The sequence below is a fragment of the Schistocerca cancellata genome, chromosome 4 (genome assembly GCF_023864275.1).
Source record: "Schistocerca cancellata isolate TAMUIC-IGC-003103 chromosome 4, iqSchCanc2.1, whole genome shotgun sequence".
Taxonomy (NCBI): domain Eukaryota; kingdom Metazoa; phylum Arthropoda; class Insecta; order Orthoptera; family Acrididae; genus Schistocerca; species Schistocerca cancellata.
Window position 1 is genome coordinate 486,819,732 of NC_064629.1, and position 24,566 is coordinate 486,844,297.

The window sequence follows — 24,566 nt, forward strand, 5'->3', positions numbered from 1 at the left end:
TGTGTTTGTCATCGTTATTCACTCACACAGTCTTCACCCAGTGGTTAGAAATGCGTGTGACAATACTTGTGCTGGCAGCGAAAAACATTCAGCTCTATCGTTTTTTCTCTTTCGTTACATCATGGCAGCTGTCCTACCCAAAATTTTGTTTAAATGAGATCCTTTTAACATACCCAGTTTTGCTGAAAGTAACTTCAGCTAGTATAGGGCAGATAAACTGTTAGGATCCGATTCACAGAACATGGATTTATTACTTTTTCATTTAACCAATACTAGCGACACAGATCACAAGCTGTTACACATATAAATTTTATTAAGAAAAAATAAGTCAATTTTGCCACCTACTATCAGCTAGTCTTCCGTTCATTAAGTAATTTACCACACATACTACTGTTTTTCAAAACTGCCAGCGATCTGTAACAGTTATTCCATAGACTGTATGTAACCTGATGGCTTTCTTTGGCCAGGATTTTCATTTACTAAATTATGTCTGTTTCATCCATGAAAACAATGACTTCAATTCTCAATTTATCCACATACTTAATACTCATGATAACTGGCAAAAACCCATTTTATATGCCATTTTACTGTTTGACTCCATCTTTCTAAATTGGCCACACACCATGGAACTCAAATGTTCTCACGTAATTATTCATGACACCAACATTCAGAAGTAAAGTTCTGCACAGGACACTTTTCCCTATTCATCTATGTAAACGAAGAACTCCTTAACCAACTTTCGTAGTCCAAAACCTGTTTAGTAAACAAAGTTACACTGTTAACATTTGTACAACCGAAATTACGGTTTACCTTGTCAAAACATAAAACTGTTACTTTCCAATATAGTTTTATGAAAAGCGTTAAATTAAGGTATTGGCCCAGTACATTCTACTGTCACTTATCTACATAGGCGTCTGCAAGTGGGGAGGGAGGGAGGAGATTGACTTCATATTCTTTACTAAATATTTCTCCGTTTCTATAACTGATTTTCTGCGAATTTATTAGACCACAAATTAGCATTTCGGAAAACTTTAGGCAGTTGTGTAGCCTCAGTAATAATATACATATAAGTTGTGTTCGTTTGGTTGTCACTCTGTTCATGGAAAAATGCAGTTTTCTTGGCACAAAGAGCTGCCCTGTAGTCTACTATGTTTAAGTATTAACGTTTTTTTTTGCGTATTATCTTTCTTCCAGTCCAACACGATTTTCTCTGTCATCCTAATTTACTTTGTAAATAAAATTTTTAATTTTCTGTGAATAAAAATGCTTACTAGTGTAACTAGTTTAAGACCCTGGACCTTATAATAAGAAGTAGGTAATTCCAGATGATTCAAACAGATGAAACTGCTGTGTTCATCCTACCAACTTTAATTCTTGCGATTTGATACATTCTCCAATTCACGACTCAGTTACATAAAGATGGCAGTTTTTGAATCTTGTCCCATCCTGGATAAATTTCTGTGGACACCCATGCTTATCTACATAACTGTTCCAGATGAAAAACTAATGGCTGGCACACCATTGCAACCCCCTTCATTTGACTCATTGCAGTGGGGTCACAGTGCCCAGAGATGGCAGTGGCCATGAGTAAGTGAGTTGTGCGTAGTGTGTGTGTGTGTGTGTGTGTGTGTGTGTGTGTGTGTGTGTGTGTGTGTGTGTGTGATGAAAGATAAAAGCTGAATAATAACCAACAGTCTTGTTTCAAATGTCAAAGTATGGTGCTCAACGTCTTCTCTATGTGTAGACATATGTGACACTAGCATAACAAATAGAGGGGATTAGGTGGGTGAACAAATTGCATTTTTCCGGGATATTTCAAAAACAAAGGATTTCAAGCTGCACCTCTAGTTGGTTGATTAGTTAGAGGTGAATCTAAATTTCATGAGTGAAAAGAATAGGGAATGGAGTAAGCTATAATAATTCAGATGGTAGCCACTTAGAATGCTGTGATGTTATAGTGCTTGATTCTGTGAACAGAATATGCACGATTTTCTTTATTATAGTAAGAAACTGGTAGACAGAATGTGATTAATTGTTAAATAGAGGCATATGTAAGTGACAGATGTCAACATTGTTACTGAGGAAAAAGTGCAGCTACTTTAGTAGTTAAAGTAATGTCAAGGCTAAATGCAAGCTAGTAACGTTTTGTTGGAGGATCAGTGCTTTCATCGTGAAATGATATCAGCTGAGGAACATTTATTACCATTTTTGTACAATGAAAGAGTTCTTTTCAAACACTGGATGTTGGAGATGGGCAGATGATTTATAGGTACACTGAAATACGTTTTTTTGTGTGGAGAATAATGGCTAAAAACTGTGTTGTTATCTGAGCTCTGAAAAGTGATTTCAGTTTCATGAGGTGGTAATTGAATAATTTATGGCCTGACCTGTGCTCTTAGTATGCAGCACACAAATTATTGTTTCCTCAATAACAAAACCGTTTTCTTGCTAGAGCATTATACACTCAGAATATTAGATGCTCTGATACATTTTTATCGATGTGGCTATAAAGCGTTTTGTCAATAAGAAACCGAAGCGTTTAAAGATACGTTACATTGATTGTAGATTGTAAATTGATTTTTCAAAGAAAAAAGCCATCAACATAGAGATACTTTGTGTCTTAGTACAAGCAGATATGGAGTACATGGCCATACACATAATTCTAGCTTTGTCAATTTTGATAAAGACTATACGTTAGATTGATTGTAGATTGTAAATTGATTTTTCAAAGAAAAAAGCCATCAACATAGTGATACTTTGTGTCTTAGTAGAAGCTGATGTGGAGTACATGGCCATACACATAATTCTAGCTTTGTCAATTTTGATAAAGGCTTCTATTTGTATTTAAAATCAATTTTGTCAACAACATATTCACTGCCTTCAATTTTCTTGAGATAGTTATAAAAGTACTCACACAATACATTGAATCGTATAAGTCTTTGAGGTCTTTCTTTGTGTAGTTTTGTTGTCTCTATCCAAAAGAAAGACTGTATTCATTAAAGCTCACATTTTTATATAATTAATATTAACTTTCCTCTCTTCCACATCTTTGTTAAGGCTTACGCTTTCCCTGGCTGGAATAGATGCAGCTCCAAATTCACTAGACAAATTTCGTTTCGTTGGAGGTCACTGAGGAAGACCGAAAATTTGTTTTACAAATGAAAACATGAGGGAAAAACAGAAGTAAAGTTGTGACCTGCTAAATCTCTCTAAAATGTATGTGTTATTAATAGCAAAAGAGAAGTAAAAACACCATTTTGCCATAGAATTCAATAGCGTTCATGAGAGGTGCAAACTGAGAATAGTTAAGAACCAGGTATTGCGTATTTGGGCTCACAAATTTCTGAAACTTGAATAAGAAGACGGAACAAGGAAACATAATATGTATATCACTTTGCTGCATTACGTTGTAGAAATCCAAAAGATTGTTTTGCCAGATGAAATACGTATTATTTAGATCTATTACTTCTATGTATATGACTACTGTACATTACTATTGACATTTTGCTAAAATGTGTTAGCATAATTAGAAACGTTCTATTATAAAATGGCGTGGTCTTACATGTTCTGTACACACCATAAATTTTGCTGTAAGACAAAAGAATAGTTAATGAAGCTACTGGGCTGAAGGAATTTGATGAGATTAATAGTACAGTAGCAGCATCTTTATAAGGGCATATTCGTTAAGTTCTCTCTCTGATAAGGGACCATACTATTTCCCTTTCACACAATTTTCTTATCTGAAACACAGACTGGACATATCATTATGATACTTGCAGTGGGTAACGTAATATTTGCAGGTAAATGGTAGTTTTACATTATTCGCGCAATGATATAGTGTGTTGAATACCCCACAAAGTACGAAGATAAGAAATGATAGAAGAAATTTTTATTTTTTAAGTGATCTGTATTACTCATTTTCTTTAAGCTGTGCTGTAGTGCCAAAATGTAACAGATAGCTAGATAGCAACATTCATTCAATGAGTAACAATCTGTATGTAAGTTATGTAAGGTACCCAATCTTAGGAGTTTACCATATTTTCATTTAGTCGTATTTGTGTAAACTAACCACATTTAGTAGCATAATTTTAGGAAATTATATTATTTGTTTTGCACAATGAACATTTTCCTGCAATCAAGAGTACAAAATGGTCAAAAAGTGAGTCCTGTAATTCCATTTCTATCTGTATAATGAAATATGTCAGATTTTACTTGTGATTAATTCATCTTATCAGGAACAAAGCAACAGCAATTCTTTACTGTAGACCACCATATCAGTCACTCTAAATCTGTAACGCATGTGCTTATTAATTTTTGTAGTTTTCAATTGTAATAAGGCTAAAAAAGTAGGACGGATTCCGGGCAGGGCCATATTTAGAATCTATAGATCCCTAGCCTCAACCTGTAGTGAGGACCCTCCCAGAGGAAATACTGTGACAAATCACAAAAACAGCGTTTTAACGTATTTTGCGAGTTGAAGATTGTAAAACATCATCTGAGGTTTATTAATTAATTTATAAAATTTTAATAGAAAATTTATAATGTAATTAATTTTTGAGAGTACTGAATAGAAACGACAACTAATTTCATTTGACATTTCCGTTTTTGAATCGCTCTTAGCTTCATAGCGAATGATTTTTTACTTTATGCTGATCCAAAATAACATATTGCACTGAACGATGTACCAAATGTTTTATTACAGTGATATCAAATCTTCCCAGTCAGAGTGTTGTTATTCGCTTACTATGTCTGGTACAGCACTCATAATGCTGTAATATGGATTGTGGCAAATTTTTTGAACTGTTCTCAGTTGGTTGTAGTATAATTGTTGTTGTTGTTGTGGTCTTCAGTCCTGAGACTGGTTTGATGCAGCTCTCCATGCTACTATATCCTGTGCAAGCTTCTTCATCTCCCAGTACCTACTGCAAACTACATCCTTCTGAATCTGCTTGGTATATTCATCTCTTGGTCTCCCTCTACGATTTTTACCCTCCACGCTGCCCTCCAATACTAATTATTTTTGTAACAATGGATTATAGTTTAAAAAACGAATTTTCTTATTTTACTTTCGAAATTCGTGTTAAAACACTCACGGTTGCCGCATAATGTCGCCACGAGTCAGTATCCTATCTGGTGATGACAGACTGGGTTCTTAAGGCGTCTCGTTTCGTACATTTCCCGCAATATCTCGTTAACGAATTAAATTTTGTGGATACACTTTTCACCAGCTTTAAGAGCTCAAGAATCCACGTCTGGTGATGGGAAGAAAACTGTCGGGTGCCGTCGACTCGTTAGCCAACGACCTTGACGCAGTGGTAACACCGGTTCCCATCAGATCACAGGAGTTAAGTGGTGTCAGGTTTTGCTAGCGTTTGAATGGATTACCGTTCAGGTCTGCCGAGCTTTGATGGCAAGAGGAACGCACTCAGAGCGACCGAGCCAAATTGAGGAGCTACTCGATTGAGTAGTAGCGGCTCCAGTCAGGAAAACTTACAACGGCTAGGAGAGCGGTCGGTGTGCTGACCGCATACTTTCCATATGTACTTCCAGTGACGCATATCGGCAATTTTTTTTTTTTTTTTTACTGGATTGTGTGATTGAAATGAGGTACGGAAGAAGTCGGCTATCTGCAAGATCTTACTCACCTGAAACTGTAAAACACCCGTTAAGCATTTCTCTTTAAGTCTTGGCGATTTTTCCAACCTAACTGCTACGCATTCGACCAGCTGCTTCTTAGAATTTGACACCAGTGAGTGCGGGGGATGAATGCTGACTTAATTTGTATCAGCTGTCCATTGAAAATTTCAGAAGGACAGTTCCATATAAAGCAATTTCTTCTGCGTCTTTTATGTTTGTAAGAATACACGCATCATAGTGTGAAACCGTTAACTTTTTTAAAATACTAACTGGCTGATTGAAGGGTATTACCAACCTGGAACTATAATCTGGGACCTTTGCCTTTCGTGGGCAGGTGAACCACCAACTTAGCTATCCAAGAACGACTTACAGCCACTAATTCGTATCCTGGTATGTCACATAGTTGTAATCTGGCAGGAAATTTCTAATCAGTGTGCAATCTGCTTCAGAAAGAAAATTCGTTCTACAACGACAGTTTTTGTGTTTCATATGTTTGTCGTGTGGGTGCCTTCGTGATGCGGTCCCATAGAATGAAATCTACATAGCCTGCGCATAAATGTGGTCCTGATCCAGGGTAGTGACTAGTCAGTTTAAGGGACGTTATTAAGGCTCACTTCATATAGTGGACAGCGTTCGTTACATTATTATGTAAGATACTGCACATACCTGTATGAATATAAATTATCCTCATCAAAAATCACATCTTCCATAATAGTTAGCATTGTAAGAAATTCATAATCACAATGCGGATACGCTTATTATACCTGTCTTCATATTTTGGTAAATCTACTTGTAATGTATTAAATTTATTCTGTAATAAGTTTCTTTCATTCCGATTTGGCTTTCATCAAATTAACAAAGCAAGATATCTTGTGAACATTCGCTAACTATTTGTAAAAAATTATCTATGGAACCATCATTTTATCTGCAGATAATTACGTATTATACCGGTTGACAGAAAAAGTGAAGCACCCAGAAGGCAAAGAGAAAACAAAATGAAACCTTACGGGCTGAGAGGATATGTGATTTCATTTCACTGGTTACAGTATCGAGTCAAATTTAGTAAGAATTGGGAACTGTCAGCCCACTTAACAGCACGATGTCACACAACCTTTGGCCTCGATGGTCAGCGATTGGGTCGAAAAGAGTGTCATAAAGCGTTGTATACTCTCCTGAAGTGATGTGGCCCACATCTCTTGTAACTTGTCCTTGAATACTGACTTTCGAATTTCTCCCACAGATGCGGGGACAGATCTAGTGATCTTCCAGGCCACAGTAGTACCGGGTGGCAGAGAGGGTAAGTGTCGGTTGCAGTTATCGTATGGCATCGAAATTTTATAGATGTGCTAATACGTCAACGCGGAACTGATGTACGCAGGAAAAAAATTGGTTCTAATTTTGAACATCTGGTGCAAAAATGTCCTGAAATCACATTTTCAACGAACAGTGCCTTACCGACACCGAGTAATTCCAGAGTGTTGACCTTTATTTTGCCTAAGACAAAATACCTACGTAGGATCCATCGTAATCATTTTTACATTTACATTTACATTTACACTTAAATTTATACTCCGCAAGCCACCCAACGGTGTGTGGCGGAGGGCACTTTACGTGCCACTGTCATTATCTCCCTTTCCTGTTCCAGTCGCGTATGGTTCGCGGGAAGAACGACTGTCTGAAAGCCTCTGTGCGCGCTCTAATCTCTCTAATTTTACATTCGTGATCTCCTCGGGAGGTATAAGTAGGGGGAAGCAATATATTCGATACCTCATCCAGAAACGCACCCTCTCGAAACCTGGCGAGCAAGCTACACCGCGATGCAGAGCGCCTCTCTTGCAGAGTCTGCCACTTGAGTTTGTTAAACATCTCCGTAACGCTATCACGGTTACCAAATAACCCTGTGACGAAACGCGCCGCTCTTCTTTGGATCTTCTCTATCTCCTCCGTCAACCCGATCTGGTACGGATCCCACACTGATGAGCAATACTCAAGTATAGGTCGAACGAGTGTTTTGTAAGCCACCTCCTTTGTTGATGGACTACATTTTCTAAGGACTCTCCCAATGAATCTCAACCTGGTACCCGCCTTACCAACAATTAATTTTATATGATCATTCCACTTCAAATCGTTCCGCACGCATACTCCCAGATATTTTACAGAAGTAACTGCTACCAGTGTTTGTTCCGCTATCATATAATCATACAATAAAGGATCCTTCTTTCTATGTATTCGCAATACATTACATTTGTCTATGTTAAGGGTCAGTTGCCACTCCCTGCACCAAGTGCCTATCCGCTGCAGATCTTCCTGCATTTCGTTACAATTTTCTAATGCTGCAACTTCTCTGTATACTACAGCATCATCCGCGAAAAGCCGCATGGAACTTCCGACACTATCTACTAGGTCATTTATATATATTGTGAAAAGCAATGGTCCCACAACACTCCCCTGTGGCACGCCAGAGGTTACTTTAACGTCTGTAGATGTCTCTCCATTGAGAACAACATGCTGTGTTCTGTTTGCTAAAAACTCTTCAATCCAGCCACACAGCTGGTCTGATATTCCGTAGGCTCTTACTTTGTTTATCAGGCGACAGTGCGGAACTGTATCGAACGCCTTCCGGAAGTCAAGGAAAATGGCATCTACCTGGGAGCCTGTATCTAATATTTTCTGGGTCTCATGAACAAATAAAGCGAGTTGGGTTTCACACGATCGCTGTTTCCGGAATCCATGTTGATTCCTACATAGTAGATTCTGAGTTTCCAAAAACGACATGATACTCGAGCAAAAGACATGTTCTAAAATTCTACAACAGATCGACGTCAGAGAGATAGGTCTATAGTTTTGCGCATCTGCTCGACGACCCTTCTTGAAGACTGGGACTACCTGTGCTCTTTTCCAATCATTTGGAACCTTCTGTTCCTCTAGAGACTTGCGGTACACGGCTGTTAGAAGGGGGGCAAGTTCTTTCGCGTACTCTGTGTAGAATCGAATTGGTATCCCGTCAGGTCCAGTGGACTTTCCTCTGTTGAGTGATTCCAGTTGCTTTTCTATTCCTTGGACACTTATTTCAATGTCAGCCATTTTTTCGTTGGTGCGAGGATTTAGAGAAGGAACTGCAGTGCGGTCTTCCTCTGTGAAACAGCTTTGGAAAAAGGTGTTTAGTATTTCAGCTTTACGCTTGTCATCCTCTGTTTCAATGCCATCATCATCCCGGAGTGTCTGGACATGATGTTTCGAGCCACTTACTGATTTAACGTAAGACCAGAACTTCCTAGGATTTTCTGTCAAGTCGGTACCTAGTATTTTACTTTCGAATTCACTGAACGCTTCACGCATAGCCCTCCTTACGCTAACTTTGACATCGTTTAGCTTCTGTTTGTCTGAGAGGTTTTGGCTGCGTTTAAACTTGGAGTGAAGCTCTCTTTGCTTTCGCAGTAGTTTCCTAACTTTGTTGTTGTACCACGGTGGGTTTTTCCCGTCCCTCACAGTTTTGCTCGGCACGTACCTGTCTAAAACGCATTTTACGATTGCCTTGAACTTTTTCCATAAACACTCAACATTGTCAGTGTCGGAACAGAAATTTTCGTTTTGATCTGTTAGGTAGTCTGAAATCTGCCTTCTATTACTCTTGCTAAACAGATAAACCTTCCTTTTTTTATATTCCTATTAACTTCCATATTCAGGGATGCTGCAACGGCCTTATGATCACTGATTCCCTGTTCTGCACTTACAGAGTCGAAAAGTTCGGGTCTGTTTGTTATCAGTAGGTCCAAGATGTTATCTCCACGAGTCGGTTCTCTGTTTAATTGCTCGAGGTAATTTTCGGATAGTGCACTCAGTATAATGTCACTCGATGCTCTGTCCCTACCACCCGTCCTAAACATCTGAGTGTCCCAGTCTATATCTGGTAAATTGAAATCTCCACCTAAGACCATAACATGCTGAGAAAATTTATGTGAAATGTATTCCAAATTTTCTCTCAGTTGTTCTGCCACTAATGCTGCTGAGTCGGGGGGTCGGTAAAAGGAGCCAATTATTAACCTAGCTCGGTTGTTGAGTGTAACCTCCACCCATAATAATTCACAGGAACTATCCACTTCTACTTCACTACAGGATAAACTACTACTAACAGCGACGAACACTCCACCACCGGTTACATGCAATCTATCCTTTCTAAACACCGTCTGTGCCTTTGTAAAAATTTCGGCAGAATTTATCTCTGGCTTCAGCCAGCTTTCTGTACCTATAACGATTTCAGCTTCGGTGCTTTCTATCAGCGCTTGAAGTTCCGGTACTTTACCAACGCAGCTTCGACAGTTTACAATTACAATACCGATTGCTGCTTGGTCCCCGCATGTCCTGACTTTGCCCCGCACCCGTTGAGGCTGTTGCCCTTTCTGCACTTGCCCGAGGCCATCTAACCTAAAAAACCGCCCAGCCCACGCCACACAACCCCTGCTACCCGTGTAGCCGCTTGTTGCGTGTAGTGGACTCCTGACCTATCCAGCGGAACCCGAAACCCCACCACCCTATGGCGCAAGTCGAGGAATCTGCAGCCCACACGGTCGCAGAACCGTCTCAGCCTCTGATTCAGACTCTCCACTCGGCTCTGTACCAAAGGTCCGCAGTCAGTCCTGTCGACGATGCTGCAGATGGTGAGCTCTGCTTTCATCCCGCTAGCGAGACTGGCAGTCTTCACCAAATCAGATAGCCGCCGGAAGCCAGAGAGGATTTCCTCCGATCCATAGCGACACACATCATTGGTGCCGACATGAGCGACCACCTGCAGATGGGTGCACCCTGTACCCTTCATGGCATCCGGAAGGACCCTTTCCACATCTGGAATGACTCCCCCCGGTATGCACACGGAGTGCACTTTGGTTTTCTTCCCCTCCCTTGCTGCCATATCCCTAAGGGGCCCCATTACGCGCCTGACGTTGGAGCTCCCAACTACCAGTAAGCCCACCCTCTGCGACTGCCCGGATCTTGCAGACTGAGGGGCAACCTCTGGAACAGGACAAGCAGCCATGTCAGGCTGAAGATCAGTATCAGCCTGAGACAGAGCCTGAAACCGGTTCGTCAGACAAACTGGAGAGGCCTTCCGTTCAGCCCTCCGGAATGTCTTTCGCCCTCTGCCACACCTTGAGACGACCTCCCACTCTACCACAGGTGAGGGATCAGCCTCAATGCGGGCAGTATCCCGGGCAACCACAGTCGTAGTCCGATCGGGGGATGCGTGGGACGAGCTGGCCGTCCCCGACAAACCCCCATCCGGACCCCCACAGTGATGCCCATTGGCAACAGCCTCAAGCTGTGTGACCGAAGCCAACACTGCCTGAAGCTGGGAGCGAAGGGATGCCAACTCAGCCTGCATCCGAACACAGCAGTTGCAGTCCCTATCCATGCTAAAAACTTGTGCAAAGAACGTCTGAACTAATCTACAGAGAGCGCAAACAAAACGACACAAAATTGAAGCGGTTATTAAAATACAAGATTGCCTAGTAAATGCAGTAATGCTGCCACTTGTGCACTGCTGACACACTGCACGGCGGCGGAAGGAGACTACGCGATTTAACACTATTCGAGTACTAAAACGTGATGCTACAACTCTCAAATACTATAATACGCCCGAAATTTATGAATTAAACAATGCAAGTACCAAAAACACGCAAAGAAATTAAGAATTAAACTATGTAACAAATGAGTGAGCTAGGAGTATACGACTTGCTGCTGCAGCTGCTTATCCAACGGCGGCAGGAAGCACACTGACTGTGACCAACCGACACTGGCCGTTCAAAACAAAAACAGATGACAGACGACTACGCGAATTTACACTATTCAGGTACTAAAACGCGATGCTACAACTCTCAAATACTATAATACGCCCGAAATTTATGAATTAAACAATGCAAGTACCAAAAACACGCAAAGAAATTAAGAATTAAACTATGTAACAAATGAGTGAGCTAGGAGTATACGACTTGCTGCATTACTGATGATCCGAGAGAGTCAAATGATTGGGAAACAATTATAATGTTTTTTTAAAGAAATAATAGTAGCTAAAACTTCAGTGATTTTCAAAACAGTAATTAATGCAAGTGCTTCAGTTTAGTAAATAGTAATTTGAAAGGCAGCGCTTAACAAAGTAAAATTCAGTAAGGGACATTTTTTCCTATGGCTGAATAGGTTTTCATTTTTACGCATCTGCACTCAGTCAGGATGATGTGGTAACACCTTGATGCAATAGTAGTAGTAACTGCACGAAGTGATAAGCAGAAATTGTTAATGAAGAGTAATAACAGTTGAAGATAAAAGAAACCAATGAGTCACTAAAATCATATCACGAACCTTGCCATTCTTTTACAATCAAAATTTTGATTTTGCAAATTATGTAACTGTCACTCACAGAAAAATGACGCTATGTCATTACGGTAATTGTCAAGCTAAACGGCAGCATTCAGTAATAAATAAGCAAAAAAACTATTTGCGTATTAAAGTCCTTAAAAACTACAGTGAGTGACGTCACGAAATTTTTGCATTTAAGTGATTGTTTACTACTGATGGGATTTTGTTGTTTTCTGATTATTACTAATTAATTTTTTTGAGATTCTTCTTAAATGAAAGGTATTTGTTCGCTGTGACATATCCATATGAAATTACGCCAATACCAATTTTGTACTGTTTTCGACTTGCAACAAAGCCAAGCATTCTTATATAAGTTTCTCACAATTAACAGACAATAATCATAGAGGCTGTAATTTTGCTCACGTAGTGAGCTGGCGACTACTAATATTCATTGAATCATTAATTAAATTTATAATGTTTTTCGGGCCGGCCGCGGTGGTCTAGCGGTTCTGGCGCTGCAGTCCAGAACCGCGGGACTGCTACGGTCGCGGGTTCGAATCCTACCTCGGGCATGGGTGTGTGTGATGTCCTTAGGTTAGTTAGGTTTAAGTAGTTCTAAGTTCTAGGATACTTATGACCTAAGATGTTGAGTCCCATAGTGCTCAGAGCCATTTGAACCATTTGAATATAATGTTTTCCAAATTTAACCACAGTAATTTCGCCGAATTCAGTTTTATATTCATTTATTTTAACCGAGTTTTCTTTTCTTGTCGTCATTGCTGCAAGTACTAAATATTGGCGGTTCGATTCTAACTGCACCTACATTTCACGGATTTCATTTATTTTTCGGAACAGATGTCTTTCCCACATACTAGGGAACCGTAGGTACACGATCCATTTAAGTCCTAATTAAATGGACGTGTAGGGAATGTTTATATGCAGCTTACACAGTTCCTTCAATATTATCACCGGAGACATAGAAGAGACGCTGTAAGGCAACAGATTTGCATCTGGTGGCCAAAGCTGGACCTAATTTTTTTCCTGCTTAAAACGGTTCCATATTAATGCATTAGCATATCTACCAAATGTCGCTGCCATACAATAACTACAACTCACATAGGACATCCGTGCGTTGTTACACGACAGCCGGCCGAAGTGGCCGAGCGGTTCTAGGCGCTACAGTCTGGAACCGCGCGACCGCTACGGCCGCAGGTTCGCCTCCTGCCTCGGGCATGGATGTGTGTGTGTGATGTCCTTAGGTTAGTTAGGTTTAAGTAGTTCTAAGTTCTAGGAGACTGATGACCTTAGGCCGGCCGCGGTGGTCTAGTGGTTCTAGGCGCTCAGTCCGGAACCGCGGGACTGCTACGGTCGCAGGTTCGAATCCTGCCTCGGGCATGGATGTGTGTGATGTCCTTAGGTTAGTTAGGTTTAAGTAGTTCTAAGTTCTAGGGGACTGATGACCACAGATGTTAAGTCCCATAGTGCTCAGAGCCATTTGAACTGATGGCCTTAGAAGTTAAGTCCCATAGTGCTCAGAGCCATTTGAACCATTTGTTACACTACAATTTTAAACACCTGGTACCTTATCATCACACAGACAATTCTTAGAGATATGTATCATGTGTGGACGAGCATTTTCATGTTGAAAATGGCACCACAATACAGTCACATGAGAGATAACACATGAGAGGTAACACATGAGGTCATAGGAAGTCCAGGACGTACCGTTGCGCCATCAGAGCTCCCATAATCAAAAGCATCCGTTACCTGAAGTCATACCTGATGACTGCCGACATCATTCGTTTATTGTTGTTACACCCGTCATTAATGTCTGAGGAGTTGCGAAGGTTTTTCTTCTAAGTATCTTCTTGAGTTCACCGATACTACTACGAGCTAATTATCAGCGTGCACTGTTATTCCCTTTGCTCTATCGTCTCTGTTTAGGTTGTCTACCAGCGGCTCAATGACAATGTCCCAGAATGTGGGTCCACATATGGATTATGTGCCATAGTTTGGTGATTTTCTTGACAACCCTTCGATGGCCTGCTCTCCATTCTACAACAATATCTCTGCAGTGGCCAATAAAGCTGTTATATACAATACTGTTAGGGTTTTCATTTGTCTTAACTTTCGCTAAGGAGAGGTTGTCAAAACCGCCAAATACATCGATTAATATTGCCACCACATATATGTCCCATGTTCACTGAGTTATTCGCAAAGCCCGATTTATTGTATCATAGATAGACTTGCGCGGCCTGAATCCATGCTGATATGGGCTGAGGCCCAGAGATTGCCTGTGTGACTGCAGTCCGTCCCACGGTAGGCTGTCTTGGGGCTTGCCTAATACATTCAGTAGACAGGTCGGTCTGTATGATTTTGGGTCTGTTGTGTCCTTTTCCTCTGATTTCAGGTAGTGGAGGACCAGTGATGCAACAATTTCAATGGTTTCTGAGTGAGCTCCATATGGGCTTGTAACTATTCTGTCTTTGAGTTCCACAGTTACCAGGGCAGCTTCCTCAAGAGCGAAAGGAGTGCTGTTTCCACCGTTAATGTAGTTAACATCCATGTGTCTGCGTATGTCACTGCGATGGCGTTGGTCTTATGAAGGGTCATCGTCTAGTAGTATGGTAGTAGATTGTTTAGCTGGTACTCTGCCGAGAATCTCCAGTCCTGTGTTATTGTGCTGTCTGGTAGCTTTAATGTTAACTTTACCGTTGGTGCTTCAATTCTCTCAGTTTGTGTTTTAAAGCGGTATCGTCATATGTTAGTCTTTAACTTGGTCCTGACAAAGTTGTCCCAACGACTCTGCTTCGTTTTTTGTATTTCGACTTTGTGCCGTCGTTTGACTTCGAGGTACTGTTACAGTCTGACTTCTTTTTCTTGTGATGTCTTTCATCGCTGGTAGTATCGTCTTTTATCTTGTGGGTACTTAGTTTTGACAATAATGTCGACCACTGCATATTCTGTTTACGTCTGTCATTCATTTGTGAGACTGCATCGAATTGAGCTCTCTGCAGTAGGTCAGTAAATATATGTGCTCTATAATCAAAACTTCCTCGGGTGGTGTTCAAGGGGAATTCTTCTATTGCATCTTTTAATGTCTGCCACTTTACCCTGCCGCCATTGTGATGACCACGCAGAGTGAAGAAAGAAGGCATAAGCTGGACACGAGAATAAATATTCATTGCACTAGCTCCACAAAATACGTCAGCCACTGCTCCTGGAAGGCGAAGTTGAAATACCTTTCAGCTATAACTAGGGTGGCCACAGAAGCTAACTGGACAATGAAAACAGGCCAAGTGATCTCACAGCAGTTCTCTGCAGCAAAGCAAATGGGCCAGATATATATAAATACTACACTTCTTATGGTGAGGAATCAAATCAATTCACAGTCATCTAGAGTGAAAGATGGACCTTTGTCAGTCTGTCTCCTGATCTTCTAGCCGCCTATAGTCTTTAATGGTGCAACAAGTCCCACCTTGGGGACATAGCATTCGTGCGCTGCAGCACCGCCCCAACCAAGTTAATACTTATGGGGATATGTCGTCGCCACCATCCAGCAGGCCTTCTGATGGCCTAAGCAGTGGGTCCATGGAGCAGACCATCATCTGTCATTACAGGAGCTTGCAGCTGCCACTGCCCGTCTTCTGTTCCTGTGAACAGACTTCTGTGCTGCCGGTAGTTCTTATGTCAGCTGAGAGCAGTGTGAGTCCACATGACCACACACACTTCATTCAGATCTACTGGTCCCTCTGCTGCATGGCGTCTACGGTACAATCAGGTGTGTCCTGGTCATCCAGTTTCTGGAGTTGGTAGCAGTGATGTCTGGAGAGAGCGACGTCGCGTGCACAGTGTGGCCACTGGCCTCCTGACTTCACTGAGCACTGATGCCGCAGTTCTGCCACTGGTGTGAGACGAGACTGCATACCTCGAGCTAGAGTTGGTACGTTCTTGGCGCATGTTACCCCTGCCCTTCTGCTGCAGGCAGCCTGAGAACAAGTCAACTTTATATCTTTGAGCAATAAATGTTTACTGTGTTAATTCTCGTTCACTGAAGCCTCTAGGCATCTGACAGACCATCACAAATCGAGTAACTACAGACCTTTGTCCAGGGATGGTGAAACAGCTAGATCCTCACCTCAACAACCTACTGTCACCACCTGTCATAGCGTCAGACTTCTCCGATGTCAGAAGGCATCTGGCGCCGACAGTTGTTCAGTGCCAGGTGTTCGGCCTGGTCCAGTAGCACAACTTCAGTAACAGCTTGCAACTCAGCAGTGCCAGGTGGTAAGTAGTTCTTTTTTGTTTTGGTCTTTCCTGTTTCCTACGTTCACAGCCATTTTAGAGCGTCGTGAGTGTGATCGAAACCTCATAGTATCATCTGTTAAGCCAGAGGAGCCTGTAGATCATTCGCAGTTTGGAAATAATTGTAGAAATGTTTACTTGTGACCAGTGAGGTGCGTATATAGTAACTTGGCTGGACTCAAATTGCCATGTATGCAGCCATGTGTATTGCAGAATTCTCAACTGGGCTACAGAAGGCACAGAGGAAATACACTGTGGAATTACAACACATCGTGGTACTGATGGAGAAGAGTCTGTCACTGTTTTACCATAAGTCATCAGTTGACATCAGTTCGGAAGTTTTACTGATTTCAGAACGACTGTGTCAGACGGAGAGAACATGTCTGAAGTGGTTCAGAGTGGCGAACGGGCATGCGAGGTAAAACTGGAACGGAAGCGGTTGGAATCAGAGGGAAGTGCTGTAACTGCACTCCTGTTTTCATAGTGTGGGCATGCACTTTGTTTAATTGGTTTTTGCTCTGGAACTGATAATAGTAATCTGTTATGAATATTGACAGCCAAAGGGTATGACAATGATGCAGTTGCGGGATAGTGAGATACCAATTAATAATAAAACGTGTGACATGGAGGCACAACATACTGTCCCCTGGCTACTCTTACTAGTACAACTATCACTAAATTGACACAGCTGATGTTTTATGGATTACAGAAGTCAGTGGACTTGTTGCTCACCTGAATGGTACCTTGAACCAATTGGTAGTGTCACGAAATCGACGCATCTCCTTAGAGCAATTGCATGTACAACAGTATCACGACAAGTTAGTGACAAAATTATGACTATACGTGTCGCACCTGCAAATGGTGTGATGGTTCTTAAAGTGATTTGCATAATTTGCATCTATATTAGACGAGAATATGTACACCATGAATTATCAGAACATTAGATAACCATTATATAATTACTAATACTGAATAAGGAGTAAAGCGGATTATATCAGCATCTACTGGACAGGATGCCATCACTATCCAGATGGTAAAACTTATTATTGATCAACTACTGCCCTCTATAACAGACATTTTCAACGATTCATTAATCACAAGTGTTTTCCTTGAGGCCTGGAAACTGGGACAAACTAAGCCATTGCCTAAAAAGGACATCGCCACAGCACCCTCTGACCACCGCCCCATCTGCCTTCTTCCTGTACTATCAAAGGCCTTAGAATATATAGTTCATGACCGGCTCACCAACTACCTAACTACTAACAACCTACTAGACGAATACCAATCAGGTTTCCGTAAACATCGGAGCACAACATCCGCACTGATAAAGGTGACAGATGACCTGAAACTTGCGATGGACAGACAAGAAGCGACTATCATTTGCTTCTTAGATTTCAGCGAAGCATTTGATACTATCGACTTCGACATATTACTAGCCAAACTTAGCTGTCTAAATTTCTCACTAAGTGCAGTGCAATGGTTTCGCTCACACATGACGTCTCGTTAGCAACGCGTCCTGTCCGGGAACATAAAATCACAATGGCGGCAGATAGTGTTAGGCGTTCCCCAAGACTCAGTATTAGGTCTTATACTCTTCTCTCTGTAGGTCAATGATGTGTCATCGGTTCTGACCTATTGCAAATATCATGTGTATCTAAGTGCGAAACCAAGCAATCTTAAGAAAAGTATTGAAAATATCAATACCGACCTCGATGCACTATCAAAATGGGCACCGGACATAGGACTAAAACTAAACCCATCTAAAAACCAAGCGGTACTCGTTGGTCACTGTAAGCCCATTAGCCCAAAACATCGGGAATCCGTACCATCTCTTATCCTAAATGAAACAAATATTAACTTCTCAAAAATGGTTCAAATGGCTCTAAGCACTATGGGACTTAACATCTGTGGTCATCAGTCCCCTAGAACTTAGAACTGCTTAAACCTAACTAACCTAAGGACATCACACACATCCATGCCCGAGGCAGGATTCGAACCTGCGACCGTAGCAGTCGCGCGGTTCCGGACTGAGCGCCTAGAACCGCTAGACCAGCGCGGCCGGCTTAACTTCTCACCCTCAGCAAAGAGTTTCGGAGTAATAATAGATGAAAATCTAAATTGGACAGAGCACGTGACTGCAGTGTGCAAAAAAGCATCAGCATCCCTTCATGTCCTACAAAAATATAAAAAACTCTTCCCTTTCGATCTGAAAAAGTAATTAGTACAAACTCTTATACTCCCAATCATTGTCTACAGCGATATTATCCTACAAGGCCTCTCTCAGGAAAATTCGCGACGTCTGGAACTGGTCATGAATGCCTGCATCCGATATATCTGTGACATTCGACTTTTTGATCACATTTCACAATCATATGCAAAATTGTCCTGGCTGCGTGCAGACAAACACAGAGATTTCCATACTCTCTGTCTCACCTACTGCCTTACAAATGTACACTGTCTCTCATATCTCTCCTCATCCTTAACGCTTATGTCGGAACAACATGACATAATTGCACGTTCTCATCATAATAAAATCCTCTCTGTTCTACTGCATCGCTCAGTCACCTTCTCCAAGGCCTTTACAGTAGCGGGAAACCGACTCTGGAATAACCTCCCTCGTTATGTTAGAGAACTTAAAAACATGTAAGGCTTCAAAAAAGAGTTAATGAAGTATCTACTTAAGCAACAGTAATGCGTTCCTCTGTACACGAATGCACTTCACCTCATTACTTCCCTATTTCCCCCTCTTTAAATCTCCCTTCCCCAAAACTCGCTATACTAGTAAACATCTACTTTACACACCAAGATATGAATGTAAATATGCACAAATCTTCATTACTATTGCCTATTTTTCTCGTGTTTATCATTATTATTTGATTTGTTTTTTTACTGTTATTATTATTGCTTTTATCATAATTTGTATGTATAGCACCTGATGTAAAAATTCTGCCAGCATTTACTTTATTAGGTCTTAGTTATTACTCTTTATTCATATTGTAACTAGAGTAATCTAATTTTCTTATTTAAACTATTGTCATGATGTATCTCTGATGTGTGAAATGCTGCATGTGTGGAACACTGGTCCGATGTAAGAGAGGGCCTGATGCTCCTAATCTGATCAGGTTAAATAAATAAATAAATAAGTGAGAGGGTCAGAAATGGGCTAATAAATGAGGAGAGATTGAAAATGTAAACTAGAGAAAGCGAGTGAGCTATGTTATAAGTAAAAGCACTCCGTCTTCAGGCCACAAGTGGCCCATCGGGACTATCCGACCGCCATGTCATCCTCAGTTGAGGATGCGGATAGGAGGGGCATATGGTCAGCACACCGCTCTCCCGGTCGTTATGATGGTTTTCTTTGACCGGAGCCGCTACTATTCGGTCGAGTAGCTCCTCATCTGGCATCTCGAGGCTGAGTGCACCCCAAAAAATTGCAACAGCGCATGGCGGCTGGATGGTCACCCGTGCAAGTGCCGGCCACGCCCAACAGCGCTTAACTTCGGTGATCTCACGAGAACCGGTGTATCCACTGCGGCAAGGCCATTGCCATGTTATAAGTAAAGGATTGTGATAATTTATAACTAATAACTTAGAAGAAACATGTACTTACGGGATATGTTTCTCAGTGATCTATACCCTGTGGGATGATGTGAAATACATGTATACAATACAAGTGGAGACGTAGAATCATAAGCAGATTTACCAAAGTCTTTGTTAGCAATCTCAAACAAATGATAGGTACGATAGGCAATAACATCTCTATCATTAAAACTTTCAAGTCCAGGTACACTAGAAACTCCACTACCACCTCTCACTATGGCAACAGTGAACCATCCATTTCCATGAGAGAAAGTGTCGTTTATATCCAAGCTAAAATTAAGTGAACATCCAAGAAATACACAAGGTACATCGACGAGAGCATGGGCGGTGACACTCTTCACTGGAATGCGATTCTTCTTGTCGCCTGATGTAGTTGTTAGTTCGATGTTTTCCATATTTTTTTAACTGTTGTGCGACGACGACGTCGATAACTCCTGTAAGGCATGTTGGCGGCGTTCAATGCAGTTGCCTGTGCAGCAGCGAAACACAGAATGAGCGTAGCGCGAGAGCGCGCTCGCTTATATAGCGTGGACTTCGCGTTTTCGCAGTGGCCAGCGGGATCGTTATCCCGGACGCGCACACTGGGTGTTCTAGGTGTGCGCGTCCCCGCTGGCGCGCCGCCAACGCCGATCCAGACGGTTACGTAACCACCGTGTAAACGATAAGCGGTCAGTTACGTGTATGGAATACAAGTGGAGACGTAGAATCATAAGCAGGTTTACCAAAGTCTTTGTTAGCAATCTCAAACATATGATAGGTACGATAGGCAATAACATCTCTATCATTAAAACTTTCAAGTCCAGCTACACTAGAAACTCCACTACCACCTCTCACTATGGCAACAGTGAACCATCCATTTCCATGAGAGAAAGTGTCGTTTATATCCAAGCTAAAATTAAGTGAACATCCAAGAAATACACAAGGTACATCGACGAGAGCATGGGCGGTGACACTCTTCACTGGAATGCGATTCTTCTTGTCGCCTGATGTAGTTGTTAGTTCGATGTTTTCCATATTTTTTTAACTGTTGTGCGACGACGACGTCGATAACTCCTGTAAGGCATGTTGGCGGCGTTCAATGCAGTTGCCTGTGCAGCAGCGAAACACAGAATGAGCGTAGCGCGAGAGCGCGCTCGCTTATATAGCGTGGACTTCGCGTTTTCGCAGTGGCCAGCGGGATCGTTATCCCGGACGCGCACACTGGGTGTTCTAGGTGTGCGCGTCCCCGCTGGCGCGCCGCCAACGCCGATCCAGACGGTTACGTAACCACCGTGTAAACGATAAGCGGTCAGTTACGTGTATGGAATACAAGTGGAGACGTAGAATCATAAGCAGGTTTACCAAAGTCTTTGTTAGCAATCTCAAACATATGATAGGTACGATAGGCAATAACATCTCTATCATTAAAACTTTCAAGTCCAGCTACACTAGAAACTCCACTACCACCTCTCACTATGGCAACAGTGAACCATCCATTTCCATGAGAGAAAGTGTCGTTTATATCCAAGCTAAAATTAAGTGAACATCCAAGAAACACACAAGGTACATCGACGAGAGCATGGGCGGTGACACTCTTCACTGGAATGCCATTCTTCTTGTCGCCTGATGTAGTTGTTAGTTCGATGTTTTCTATATTTTTGAAAACTGTTGTGCGACGACGACGTCGATATCTCCTTTTGAAACAGTTTGAAAAAATTATGAAACATAGTTCCCCATTCTGGGCCTCCAGCTGCCAGCCTGCCCGCTATATAGATTTCCCCACCATGTTACAGTTCTGGGTGGAGATTGTAATTTGCCGGATATACAGGGTGTTACCAAAAGGTACGGCCAAATTTACAGGAAACATTCCTCACACACAAAGAAAAAAAATATGTTATGTGGACATGTATCCAGAAACGCTTACTTTCCATGTTACAGCTCATTTTATTACTTCTCTTCAAATCACATTAATCATGGAATGGAAAGACACAGCAACAGAACGTAAAGAGAACATTTATACTGAAATGAGGATTGACATATTGTTGGATGAACCATTCGCAGAAGTGTACCCGTGGAGGCCAATCAGCTGCTGATAGTGCCTGCACACGCTGTACATGGTACGGAAACAACTGGTTCTCCAGTAGCACTCTCCATACAGTGACGTGGTCAACGTTGCCTTGTACAGCAGCAACTTCTGTGACACTGACATTAGGGTTATCGTCAACTGCACGAAGAAATGCCTCGTCCATTGCAGATGTCCTCGTCGTTCAAGGTCTTCTCCAGTCGCGAGTCATAGGCTGGGATGTTCCGTGCTCCCTAAGATGCCGATCAAGTGCTTCGAACGTCTTCCTGTCGGGACACTTTCGTTCTGGAAATCTGTCTCGATACAAACGTACCGCGCCACGGCTATTGCCACGTGCTAATCCATACATCAAATGGGCATCTGCCAACTTCGCATTTGTAAACATTGCACTGACTGCAAAACCACGTTCGTGATGAACACTAACCTGTTGATGCTACGTACTGATGTGCTTGATGCTAGTACTGTAGAGCAATGAGTCACATGTCAACACAAGCACCGAAGTCAACATTACCTTCCTTCAATGGGGCCAACTGGCGGTGAATCGAGGAAGTACAGTACATACTGACGAAACTAAAATGAGCTCTAACATGGAAATTAAGCGTTTCCGGACACAAGTCCACATAACATCTTTTCTTTGTTTTTATGTGAGGAATGTTTCCTGACAGTTTGGCCGTACCTTTTTGTAACACCCTGTAGTCTGGGAGGCTCAAACGTTCATAACGGGTGGCAGGGACAAAGAATGCAGTGAATTTTTTTAAAGTGCTTTATCTGAAAACTACCTTGAGCAGTTAAACAGAGAATCGACTCGTGGCGATAACATATTAGACCTTCTGGTGACAAACAGACCCGAACTACACTCCTGGAAATTGAAATAAGAACACCGTGAATTCATTGTCCCAGGAAGGGGAAACTTTATTGACACATTCCTGGGGTCAGATACATCACATGATCACACTGACAGAACCACAGGCACATAGACACAGGCAACAGAGCATGCACAATGTCGGCACTAGTACAGTGTATATCCACCTTTCGCAGCAATGCAGGCTGCTATTCTCCCATGGAGACGATCGTAGAGATGCTGGATGTAGTCCTGTGGAACGGCTTGCCATGCCATTTCCAACTGGCGCCTCAGTTGGACCAGCGTTCGTGCTGGACGTGCAGACCGCGTGAGACGACGCTTCATCCAGTCCCAAACATGCTCAATGGGGGACAGATCCGGAAATCTTGCTGGCCAGGGTAGTTGACTTACACCTTCTAAAGCACGTTGGGTGGCACGGGATACATGCGGACGTGCATTGTCCTGTTGGAACAGCATGTTCCCTTGCCGGTCTAGGAATGGTAGAACGATGGGTTCGATGACGGTTTGGATGTACCGTGCACTATTCAGTGTCCCCTCGACGATCACCAGTGGTGTACGGCCAGTGTAGGAGATCGCTCCCCACACCATGATGCCGGGTGTTGGCCCTGTGTGCCTCGATCGTATGCAGTCCTGATTGTGGCGCTCACCTGCATGGCGCCAAACACGCATACGACCATCATTGGCACCAAGGCAGAAGCGACTCTCATCGCTGGAGACGACACGTCTCCATTCGTCCCTCCATTCACGCCTGTCGCGACACCACTGGAGGCGGGCTGCACGATGTTGGGGCGTGAGCGGAAGACGGCCTAACGGTGTGCGGGACCGTAGCCCAGCTTCATGGAGACGGTTGCGAATGGTCCTCGCCGATACCCCAGGAGCAACAGTGTTCCTAATTTGCTGGGAAGTGGCGGTGCGGTCCCCTACGGCACTGCATAGGATCCTACGGTCTTGGCGTGCATCCGTGCGTCGCTGCGGTCCGGTCCCAGGTCGACGGGCACGTGCACCTTCCGCCGACCACTGGCGACAACATCGATGTACTGTGGAGACCTCACGCCCCACGTGTTGAGCAATTCGGCGGTACGTCCACCCGGCCTCCCGCATGCCCACTATACGCCCTCGCTCAAAGTCCGTCAACTGCACATACGGTTCACGTCCACGCTGTCGCGGCATGCTACCAGTGTTAAAGACTGCGATGGAGCTCCGTATGCCACGGCAAACTGGCTGACACTGACGGCGGCGGTGCACAAATGCTGCGCAGCTAGCGCCATTCGACGGCCAACACCGCGGTTCCTGGTGTGTCCGCTGTGCCGTGCGTGTGATCATTGCTTGTACAGCCCTCTCGCAGTGTCCGGGGCAAGTATGGTGGGTCTGACACACCGGTGTCAATGCGTTCTTTTTTCCAATTCCAGGAGTGTATTTGAAACAGTTAACGCAGAACAGGGAATCAGCGATCATAAAGCGGTTACGGCATCGATGATTTCAGCCGTAAATAGAAATATTAAAAAAGGTAGGAAGATTTTTCTGTTTAGCGAAAGTGACAAAAAGCAGATTACAGAGTACCTGACGGCTCAACACAAAAGTTTTGTCTCAATTACAGATAGTGTTGAGGATCAGCGGACAAAGTTCAAAACCGTCGTACAATATGCGTTAGACGAGTATGTGTCAAGCAAGATCGTAAGAGATGGAAAAGAGCCACCGTGGTACAACAACCGAGTTAGAAAAGTGCTGCGGAAGCAAAGGGAACTTCACAGC